At 38.8% G+C, this 10856-nt stretch overlaps 1 long non-coding RNA gene across 1 annotated transcript; it reads left to right on the forward strand.

Annotated features, from left to right (window-relative positions):
• The first annotated feature begins 4031 nt into the window (after window positions 1-4031).
• On the forward strand, window positions 4032-9254 carry LOC141578504 (uncharacterized). The gene is made up of 3 exons (XR_012508886.1): window positions 4032-4130; window positions 8771-8867; window positions 9168-9254. It is a non-coding gene; the product is annotated as an uncharacterized LOC141578504 (long non-coding RNA).
• Window positions 9255-10856: the final 1602 nt, after the last annotated feature.

The following is a 10856-nucleotide window of genomic DNA, read 5'->3' on the forward strand; positions in this document are numbered from 1 at the left end:
TTTAATTTGGAAAAACTTTTAAATTGGTGAAAGTTGAAAGAGCTCTCTGTATAAACATCTGTTTTATTGGTAACTAATAAAATCAAGTTTAAAGGTCGAAAAATATATCTAATGTTTAACTTAATAATTCAGTTAAAAAAAAAAACTGGTTTCAAAAGCTACATTTGTGTTTTTACTTTCCAATCAATGGTTTTAGACATGCTAATAAAAACTTAGAATAATTAATGTTAATTAGGTTGAATAACTGGAAAAAGAATTGTAAATATGTAGGAAAAAAAAAGATAAGGGGCTTATCCCAAATGGATAAATATTTTTATATGGTTATTTTGAATGAGATAAATAAAATGGACATTTTTGCATTTACATGCAAGGTTTTGATACTACACTACGTAAAGTTAAAAAAAAAAGAGCCAAAGATATCACCTACTACCTCCAACATTAAAGTTCAAACAAGTCCGTTTTATTTACCACAGTTTTAAATATATGTATTTATAGGGCTAAAATATATATATATATATATATATATATATATATATATATATATATATATAAATATATATAGACTGAAATACTTGATCAATGATTGGGACAACAGACCAATTAATGAAATTAAAATTGAGAAGGGCCTAAGCTCTTTGGCTCAAACTTTGGGATCCCAGAGACTTTTGTATAAAATTAGATACAATGCACGGAAAAAAAAAAGGCTTTTGGCACTCCTTCTAGAAATAAGAATTATTGATTAAACATAATAAATATAAAAATTAAAGGTATAAGATTTAATAAAATTGAGATAAAAGTTTGTAAAATTGGTATATTAAATGGGCTTTGTATAAACATCTTCCTTAATTATCTTTTGGGATAGATATGTTTCAATGGAAAAACGCTTCCTTTTCTTGGTATTACAAGGCTGGGCACGTATCTATCCCTCAGAAAATATTAATTGAACACAGTAAAGGAAACCAATAGAGTTACATGAGCTGTCCAATATAACGTAAAACTAAAAACTAATATTCAGTAGCTAATAAAAAATATAATAAGAGGTTTACCCTGGGTTTAACTTATAACTCAAGGAAAAGAGACCTTACTAAATGCCTTATGCAAGCTTTCAAAGGCAAGATAAAGTAAACCTTAAAATTTTAAACATGGAATTCTTTGTTTACAGCTCTTCTCACTGATACAAAGAAGCAAATTAAGGAGATACTATTGGGCCTGCATGACAGAGAAATTCTCTGGGGAACTGGAAGCGTGTGTCTTTGTCTTGCAGATCAGAAATGTAAATACAGCAAACAGTGACCTAGGACTGAGCCTAATTAGCTCAACGAGATAAAACTCAGGGCCAAAGAAATTTGTGGCATTTTACAACTCAGAACCCTGATGGGTCCTTAAGTCTTTGTCAAGAAATCTTAAATGTCTGTTTCATAAATGGTAAGACTTAGTGATTTGAGCAAGCAAATTCAGTTCACTACAACTATTATTATACTTATCTCATAAGTAAGTTTTGAAGTGAAGCTATGAAATCTCTAACTTTTGTCTGTTTATAAGCCTGCGTACACATTGCAGATGTGAGATAATTCTACAGCTGAAAAAATAAAAATCAATGTCAAAGAGCTCTGCTTAATTGGCGTAAAAAATAAGAGCTGACAAATTAAGTAGTTTTAAAATAAAAACTGACCAAATTGACCTTCAGCTTCATGTGAACTGGAAAATATTCAATATTAAGATAATAATTGATATTGTTTAGTTTAAGTATGTTCTAATTAATATAGACATCTTTAAAGTCACCAATATTAAGTATAGTACTTTTACTGAACCTAGGTTTAATGAAAGTCAAATAAGATCCTGTTATATCTGGTGCAGATTTGTTAAAAAATATAATAGTAATGTGGTGTGGTAAAATTTAAATAAATTAAATGCAAATGAGATGAGAGCTTTGGGTAAATTTTTAAAATATATTTTTAAATGTATATTTAAGATAATCTAAATGTTTGATATCTTTAAATTCTAGAGTTGTGCTACATTAAGTTAAATGATAGGATTTTATTAAATAGCTATGCCATTTTCAGATAAAATAAGATTGAAATATGAATTATTTAACATTTAACTTCCTCTTACAGAGAAAATAAAGGTGTTTAGAAGTATTAATAAATGGTTGGTGCCACCTTGAAATAGTCTTTATTATTAAGGGAATGATCTCAGTATCCTAGGAAAGTAAGATAAATGTGTAAAGGAAGATAAAAGAATGGAATTATATTTTGTTAATGAAAAATAGTGACTTTGTCCTGAAGCTGGTTACTTCTGAATGGAATAGAAAATAAGGAACAAACTAATATGAGTATAGAAAGCTGTGGAAGGCTTGTGGAAGAGGAACCCTGAAGAAAGGGATTTGTACGTGGTCGGAATTGGCTAAATTTAGAATCAACTTGGGCAAAGTAAATGAATCTTAGACATAAACTGGTACAAGAGTAGATTTGGTTTACTCTCTGTTAAGAGGACAAAATTGTCTTGAAATGTTAATCCACCTTCAGTAACAAATTGTAAAGCTTCTTATACCACTTACCTGATCTGTTCTGCCTTTACCTTTGACGTAATTTCTTAATGAATAAGTACTACTTCACAGTGATCTATATGTTTACGTGACCAAGTGTTTTGAAATCTTTTAACAAACTCCCCAAATATCAATTTCTAATTAAAGTTCTTTTAATCTCCAGTTAAGTTTGGGATGCTACAGAGGGCCCCTGAAACATCCCAAAGAGAGATTTTAAACTAGTAAATTTATTTGGCATGTTAAATACATGGTATTGTCAAATGAATAATAAATCTTCTAAGGTTATATTGTATGAGAAAATATTATTAATATAGATACTCTAGAAATTATATGGACTCACTAAAATCTGGCATATCTAAAATGTTACCAGTCATATTTATGGTTATAGTGACCAGGTTCCTTCATCGATTATAGTGTAACGGTGTCTAAACATGCTTTTAAATTTTTGTCATTTATAGACAGTTAATTGCTTTCTTCTGATGATTTTGCAAAATGCTTTCTCTTCAAGGAGATTTACTGGTTTCTAATAAATTTCAAACTATAACACTGAACTAAACTCGGTAAGAAATTTTAAATGTCTAATGAAAACTGATTAAAAAATTAGTTACATGGGACTGAGTAAACTGGTGAATATGGTTATAATTTTTGATTTTGTCTGACATACTACTGGCTTTTAACCTGTTTCCCTGACATAAAGAAACTCTTCTCCTTAACTAGTTATGATTCACAGAAATTTGATAAATTATACCTATGTAAGCAGACTTGGAACAGTTATCTTTTCTCTCTATCTGATCCCTCAAGAGACTAAAATCTCTTAGGTCCCCAGTGGCTCTATCAGACAAATGAGGAAGATCATCTCCTAACAGATATAGGAATCTCAAGGTATTTTAAGGATTTTAAAGAGAAAAGAATTTACCTAAATGTGTAAGGCAGAAAACCATGACAAGACCTTGATGTGGCTTTCCTGGCCTTAGAAAACCTTATTAACATTCTACCCTGAGACTCCTAATTAAAAGTTCCAACACAGCCAATTTAAAAAAGCCTATATGATCAAATAATCAGACTTAACTTGTAAACAAATTACTCTTGATTTGACTATATTTGAGAAAAATGAGGGTAACTTTAGAGAGAAAAAAGATTATATTTTAGTGGATATTAAATTCTAGTTTTGTTAATTGAGGTCTATATTTACTAAGACATTTCCCAGATCATTCCTTGCTGTTTTGTCACATTGCTGTAAAGGTTAATAGAATTATGAAAAGAATACTCTAGGTTTGTTTCTGAAGTTCAGTAATCTATCCTTGGGTAAAGTTCCAATGCCCCATGACCTGCAGCCAGGGGATTATACATACTGGAACAGGCATGACTTAAAGAACTGTCTACTACCTGAATGGAAGGATCCTTTATCAGGTACTCTTAACTAGACCGTACATACCAAAGCTGAAGGAAATGGACTTTTGGATTCATTTCCTATCAGAAACAGCCCCTGCAGTGCACTGGCCTATAGAGCACTGCTCACCTTAAAACAATGCCCAAATGAAGAAAAATCTACCCAGGCCAGGATGAGAAGACGACGACATCTGAGGTAAGACAGCTGACCCAAAACACCGAACCAGGCCTGTATGCCAATTACTTTGATAATTTCTCCTACCTTTGATTATGAACTACTCCAACTGTTAAGTTTATGGTAAATTACCTATGTCTAGTACTTCTGTGTTACCTTGGTGGGTTTCCCTACTCCAAGGCTCTAACTAGATAGCCCTCAGAAACGTTATTCTAAAAAGGAAATTATAGTTCTGTTTAGGCCACTGTTGATCTTACAAGGTGGGAGACCTCACCAGGCTAATTAATACCTGCTCTGACCCTGACCATAAATATGAAATTTCTCATAAGATGACTCAAACTCAATCAGGAACACAAGCAAAATTTTAACCCAAAAATATAACTTCTCGACTATTAAATTCTCATTCGTGACTTTATTAACTTTACTAGCTTTATTACTTATATCCTGTCTATATAATAAAATTGTTGTCTGTTACATTTCCCAATGTGTAACTAGGCCTACAAGATTGATGATGGCTAAACATCTTGAAGAAATAGATAAAATTTATAACCCTGTATAAAATAATTGTAATAGTGTGATTCTAGGTATGGGAATGAGCAACGAAGGGCAAACATTTCCTCGATCATAATAGACTAGTAAGACAGGCGATCCAGAGAAATTTTAGTATCAACAGGTCCTGATAAAAAATCTAACACCTTGAATGGCAGCTCAGAATATTCTTCAACTTAACTAGGAATGAGCCATCCTAGCACCATGTGACAAAATTGGTCATGAAATGTCTCTCAAAATATTGGTCGAATTTAGGACCAAGGGGGAGCACTGTGAATGAAAATACTACAATGTGAATGAAAATACTGCATCCATGTCAGTAAACAAAGAATGCTGAAACCAAGTCATCAGCAGCTGCTGCCACTCCTCAGCGAGTACAAGCCTGCAGCCTAGCCTCTCAGCCACTCACAGTGGTGCCCTCTGAGCGGACTCACAGTAAGAAACAACAGGGTACTGGCCCTAGATAGCCAGGTGCTCGTTAAAGAATTGAATTCAATGACCAAAATGTTCGCATCCTCCCATACATAGAAAAACACTAAATTCTTGAACTTGAGATACCTGGCTTTCTTAGATAACAATCTTTTATTGTTCCAACTACCTGGTCTTTGTTGTAAAGCTCCTATATATCCCAGCTCCTTCCCTACCTCTTGGGAGCAGTCCCTCAGAGTGATCTGAAAGGCTGTCATCCCGGCTCGAGTCCTCCCTCCAAATAATATATAACTCTTAACTTTAAGGCTGAATGTTTCTTTCAATCAAGTCCCAGAATAGACACAACTCATCAATTATGTAATGGAACACACTGGATCAGGAACCAAAAGCGTGTTCTAGTCCCGAAAACCACGGGTTCCTCTTTCTTCCTGTCTTTATACAATCCCACCAGAACTCATTACTTTGCTGTCTGCTCAGACCAAACTTAGAGAAGAGTCAACTCAACAGAGTGTCTTGCTATGGAGAACCCCCTGCAGAAGCAAGGCGGTCAGCCTGCCCTCCCGCACGCTCTGCTGACCCCTACTGTCATCCGTGGAGACCAGGCCAACTTAGCTGTTCCCAAGACCTGCAAAGTCCCACACATTAAATAAAAGCATTTTATTTTATACCATATGTTATGTATATACCCATCTCTGAAAACAGCTTTGCCAGAAGCTCAAATCTTCAACATGGATCTGCAAAGTTAAATCCAGTCCCCAAGGGAAAACAAGTTTTATGAGGATACTAAGGCCTCCAAAGTTCTCTCCACTAACTTCAACCAAACTGCCTGAAGGTCTGCAAATGCAGGCGGCTACAAGTCTGCTTTTAAAGCAACCTCTTCCTGCCCTCAGGCTCTACAATGTCCCTCTGCGCCCTCCCATCTCAGGGTAAGAGCAGCCGCTGCAGAAACTTGCAGGGTAGCACTGACAGGACAGGACACAGAGGATCAGAGCTAAACTAAGCCTTCTGATGACACGAGCCTGTCACTCTGTCACTTTACACATCAAGATATATGTAGAGAGAGGTGGAGTGATATTGCTCAAAGTCACACAGCTAATAAGTGGCAAAGTCTATAACTGCTCCTCCCTCCGGCGTGATGCCCCAGCTGGGATGGCCACAGGGTTCTCTCGTGCCTGCCTGACCAGTCCTTTCTTGTCACTCATAACCCACCACAGGGTCGGACCATTGCCTGACTTTTCAGCATCTTGTCCCTCCAGTCTCTCAGGAACAAGGCTGCTCAGGCCACTGTATGACTTCCGGGTTCCCAAACCCTCCGTGCTCAGCCTGGTCTTGCCTGTGTTTCCGGCCCCGTGCTCAGAGGCACTTTCTCCCCTGCAGGAGGATGTTTCCACTCTCCACAGGGACACCCCGTCAGAGGAGCCCTCTTCTCGCCCTCAGAATGGCAGGTGTCCCAGGCTACATCATGAGCTGCCCCATTAGGACTGCGGGTGCCCAGGTCTGCTAATCAGACCAGCAGCCTCAGAGCCAGGGATTATGCCCGGGTCACCCTGCAAACCTACTGCCCTCCTCACAGCCCCCAGTCAGCAGGTCACCTGGAAGTCACAGCAAGTGCCCCACCCAATCCTGAAGTCTCTTCATTTGCCAGCACCGCTGATGACTGGTCTCCAACCTTTGTTCAGTTTCGCACAAAACAGCAGCTTCCACTGTGAAGAGGGGGTTTTCGCTCCTCTGCCCCATCCTTACTGGAAATGTCAAGGGAAACCAAAAGGCCTCTTCTCAACACTTTTCTGATGACATCCTCCCACCCACAATACTCACATGCTCAAGAGAATTGGGTCCACGTGATTTTGTTTCCCTTACGCTAAGTGGCTCAAAACACTGCGGGATTCTTTCAATTTTGAGGGTATTTGTACAAAGTTTATAGGCTTTAATCTGTTTTTTTGTCTCTCTTCAGTATCTCTAGCATTTGCCACTTCTTAATCCCTTCAGCAGCCTCCCTCCCAAAATCTAGTTTAGGAAATCAGCTGTGATGAGGGGCCCGGGGGCAGTCACAGAAGATGCTACTAAGGCACAGAGAGACTACAAAATTTGCCCAAGGTGATCAGCCTCAACCCACAACATTGTGTGCCCCATCCCTTTTTTTAAATCTTATGCTAAACAAGCTTTTGTAGATTATGCTTATAAAGAGATGAGGTATCAAAATACATACAAGGACACACATCAACTCTAAGATGTTGATTAACTCCACTATTTTGTTTCTATTTGTTTAATTTCTATTAAAAATTTAAGAACCTCTGCACTCAATATAACAAAATGTTATTGGGTTTTAAATCCAGAATTTAGAGGTTTTGTGTGTCATTACTCATTCTTGTTTGTATGTTCACAAGACAAAATGATTTGAAAAACTCTCTCCCCTTCCTCTACTCACTACTGGCTCTCACCTGAGTTCCCAGACCACACATCGAGCAGCCTTTCACTTTACCCACAACTGAACTCATCAGTTTTCCCCCCGAAATTCCTCTGCAAGTTTCCCTCCTAAAAGCACAGCAGGACCATCATTTACCTGATTAATCCACCCAGAAAGCTGGGCCTTACTCCATCCTAACTTCACAGACAGCATTCATCCTTTCTTTTTACCATCTAAACATGTCTTCAATCTGTTCGCTTTTACCCACTGACCATCTCACCGCTCAAGTGGAAGCCACCAGCACTGCACTCCTGGACTCACGAGTCTCCCAAGTGGCCCCACAACCGCTCTCCCCTACTTGAGTCAAATGGGATTCTGTCAGTCCCGCGCTTATAGGACTCTTTTCAATCTCACTGTTCTTAGAAGAAACTCCCAGTTCTTCACCTGATGAAGGTCTTTGCCATGAAACTGTCAGCTCAGGGAGGGCAGGACACGCCCTCTCTCCTCGGCCCCGCCCTCTGGCAGAGCATCAGCATGGAAGGACCTGCTGAGCTACACCAGCCTGTATTCTAAACCTGGTCTTGTGTTCTTAGCAAACTGCTTCACTTATCCATATAAATCCAAGGTAGATTAGAAAGATCTTAGATGTTGAGCTAGAGTATTGATTTGGGGATTTTGCACTAGCAACCTGCAAGTACATGTTCTAATGATTCTCTCTTCTAAAAACCACACTCAGATTTAAGTAGTACATGTGGAATGTCTTCAGAGTAAAAGGGACTGTACTTTTACAGACTTTATGTTTTATAACATGAACAAACCAGACAGGGTCACAAATGGAACCGCCTCACAAGTGACAGAAGACAGGTGAGAGGCATATAGCAACAGGTCACATAGATGGTAAGAGAAAAGTTGATTCTCCAACCCCCCCAAATTTCCTCAAAAAACCAAAAACTCTGAATTTTGAAAGTAAAATACTATCATATAAAGAAATAAGATAAATAGTCCTCTTCATCAGGGTTTCAAGATCTGACTCCAGAATTTTTAGCAGGCTATACTGAATCCTAGCACAGAAAAATCAGATGGAATAGTGGTAAGTTTCAGAAAAACTGCAGTAATTCCTCCAATTGTAAGTGGACATGCACTCACCTATCGAAGGTGAATATAAACCGCATTCTGGAGAAATTCGGAAGCTCCCAGGCTCCGCTTCTGGATGGCAAAGACACGGACAGCTTTGAAGCATGCTTCTAACTGAGTCACCGGCATTCTTACACTGCAGGGGGAAACGGATGCTCTCAGTTATGAGCAGAGATGTTCCTGTCGTGTCTCACAGCCCGTGCCTGGGGACTCAGTGCCCTGCAGCAGCCCGGCCCAAGGTGAGGACATGCAGCATGGCCCACCCAAGCAGGAGGTGCACTGTGCTTGAGAAAGCCCATCCCTGATGGGGTCAAGAGGGGCTGGTGGGGTTGTGTGAACCTATAAATGCTCACAGACATACACCTGCCTACATTCAAGTGATACAATTAAGAGTAGCAGGCTGTTTAACAAAATTTCAATTGTCAGTGGAAATTTTACCATTCCTTTCCACTTGTCCCCTGCACTCTGAAACAGGCTTAGGCTCTCTCATACCTGCAGCTCTGATGCAATATTTGTAAAGTCATTTTACTTTGCTGCAGGTGTCCTCGCTCCCCGTTTCGCTGTGAATGTCCTCCCTAACACACTCAGATGTCTTCCTGGATCTCTCCCTGAGTTCCTTGCTCCTGATCCTCAGATCCTAAGATAAAGGACAACTGAAGACACATGACCAGAAAAGGCACTGTGGACTTGAACAAAGTCCTCTGTGACCCCCTATGTGAGTACTGCCCACCCCTTAATTTTGTTCTCAAGGTTCTGCCTAGGGTGACGCCCAGACAGCAGAGAGTCCTGGGTTATTAAAGGCTGTGTGTCTTGGGCGCGGGGACAGGTGCAGGAGCTGGTTCTGGAACAGGGCCCATCCCCACCCCTGCTTCTCTCTCTCCGGAGGCCTCGCTGCCAAGCCCCCAGGCTCCATGATCTTCTGTCCTTCTCTTCTACTCTACTCCAAGCCCCTTTCCTCTTCCTTTATTCCCTAATTTTCCCCAGCTGGAGTGATTTTTCAATCACAGAATCTGAAAAAACTTCCTTCACCTGAAAAAGAGGTCTCCAGAGGTCAATGCCCATATGCTGGTTCCTGAAGATAGCCCCTGGTTAGGGGGACTCTCACCAAGGGTCACGGGGCAGCAGGCATGTTGCAGGGTCGACCACCCCCAACAAGAATTTGCTGTGACCCCAAGGCACGCACAGCATCCCTGTTCACAAAAATGTATTTGGACCACTTATCCGTTATTAAGAAGCAAAAATAAAAAAAAATTGCCCATGTTTCTTAATAAAATTATTTATGAGGTGGAAAAAGAAATTGTAATAGAAAAGAACAAATTTGACTCCATATTAGATGTGTTCCTTTGGCTTTAAACCTCTGCCCTGTTTTCTAGGTTCAGACTTGTTAGCTCTGGAGCTTTTGTAAAAGAAAGTTGCCTTTAGCCTGAAATATCCAGGAGAGACTATTCTCCGGGCTCTGATCTTTAAGGATGTTAGCTCTTCTGCACTTATATATAGATGACAAGTAGTAAAACAGAATAAACTTTGTTTATTTTTGGAGGTTTTACAGGGGCACCATGATTTGACCCACATGGACAGCTGCAAGAACAAAGGATTCCAAGGAAATCAATTCGTACAGCAAGAAGTTTGCAACAACCAACAACACCCCCGCCCCTTTTTAGTAAAAAAGGAGACTGAATTCTGACTTGGGGAAGAGGGTTCTCCAGGATATCAGTATGCCATCTTCTGGGTCTGCCAGCTTTTCAAATAAAGTCACTATTCCTTGCTCTAACACCTCATCTCCCGATTTACTGGCCTGTCATTCAGGAAGCAGAACTAGTTTTGACGTGGTAACTAAATGACTTCATTGGAGGTAGTATGTCTCCACTGTTTCCTCATTTCCAATATGTCACAACCTATCAATTTTATATGCTGTTTAACAACACAACCAAAAAACCTTTGTTAGGGAATTGATTCTACGGAAAGAAAGTTATTTCTACTCCTTCAAACCTTTTTTTTTCTTTTCTATTTTATTTTGTTTTGCTTATTGAAAAGAAAATAAAAGTGAAATCATTTTATTTCACGTATTTTTGTTACAACTACATATTTTAAATTCTACAGAAATATTTAAATTGCATTATTAATTTGTTCATATATTAATATAAAGATATATACACAATCAATGCGGATTAGGAAAGGAATGGATATTTACTAAAAATCCACTGCACATCCAGTCTTTTACAAGCATA

Source organism: Camelus bactrianus, chromosome 8 (genome assembly GCF_048773025.1).
Source record: "Camelus bactrianus isolate YW-2024 breed Bactrian camel chromosome 8, ASM4877302v1, whole genome shotgun sequence".
Classification (NCBI taxonomy): Eukaryota; Metazoa; Chordata; class Mammalia; order Artiodactyla; family Camelidae; genus Camelus; species Camelus bactrianus.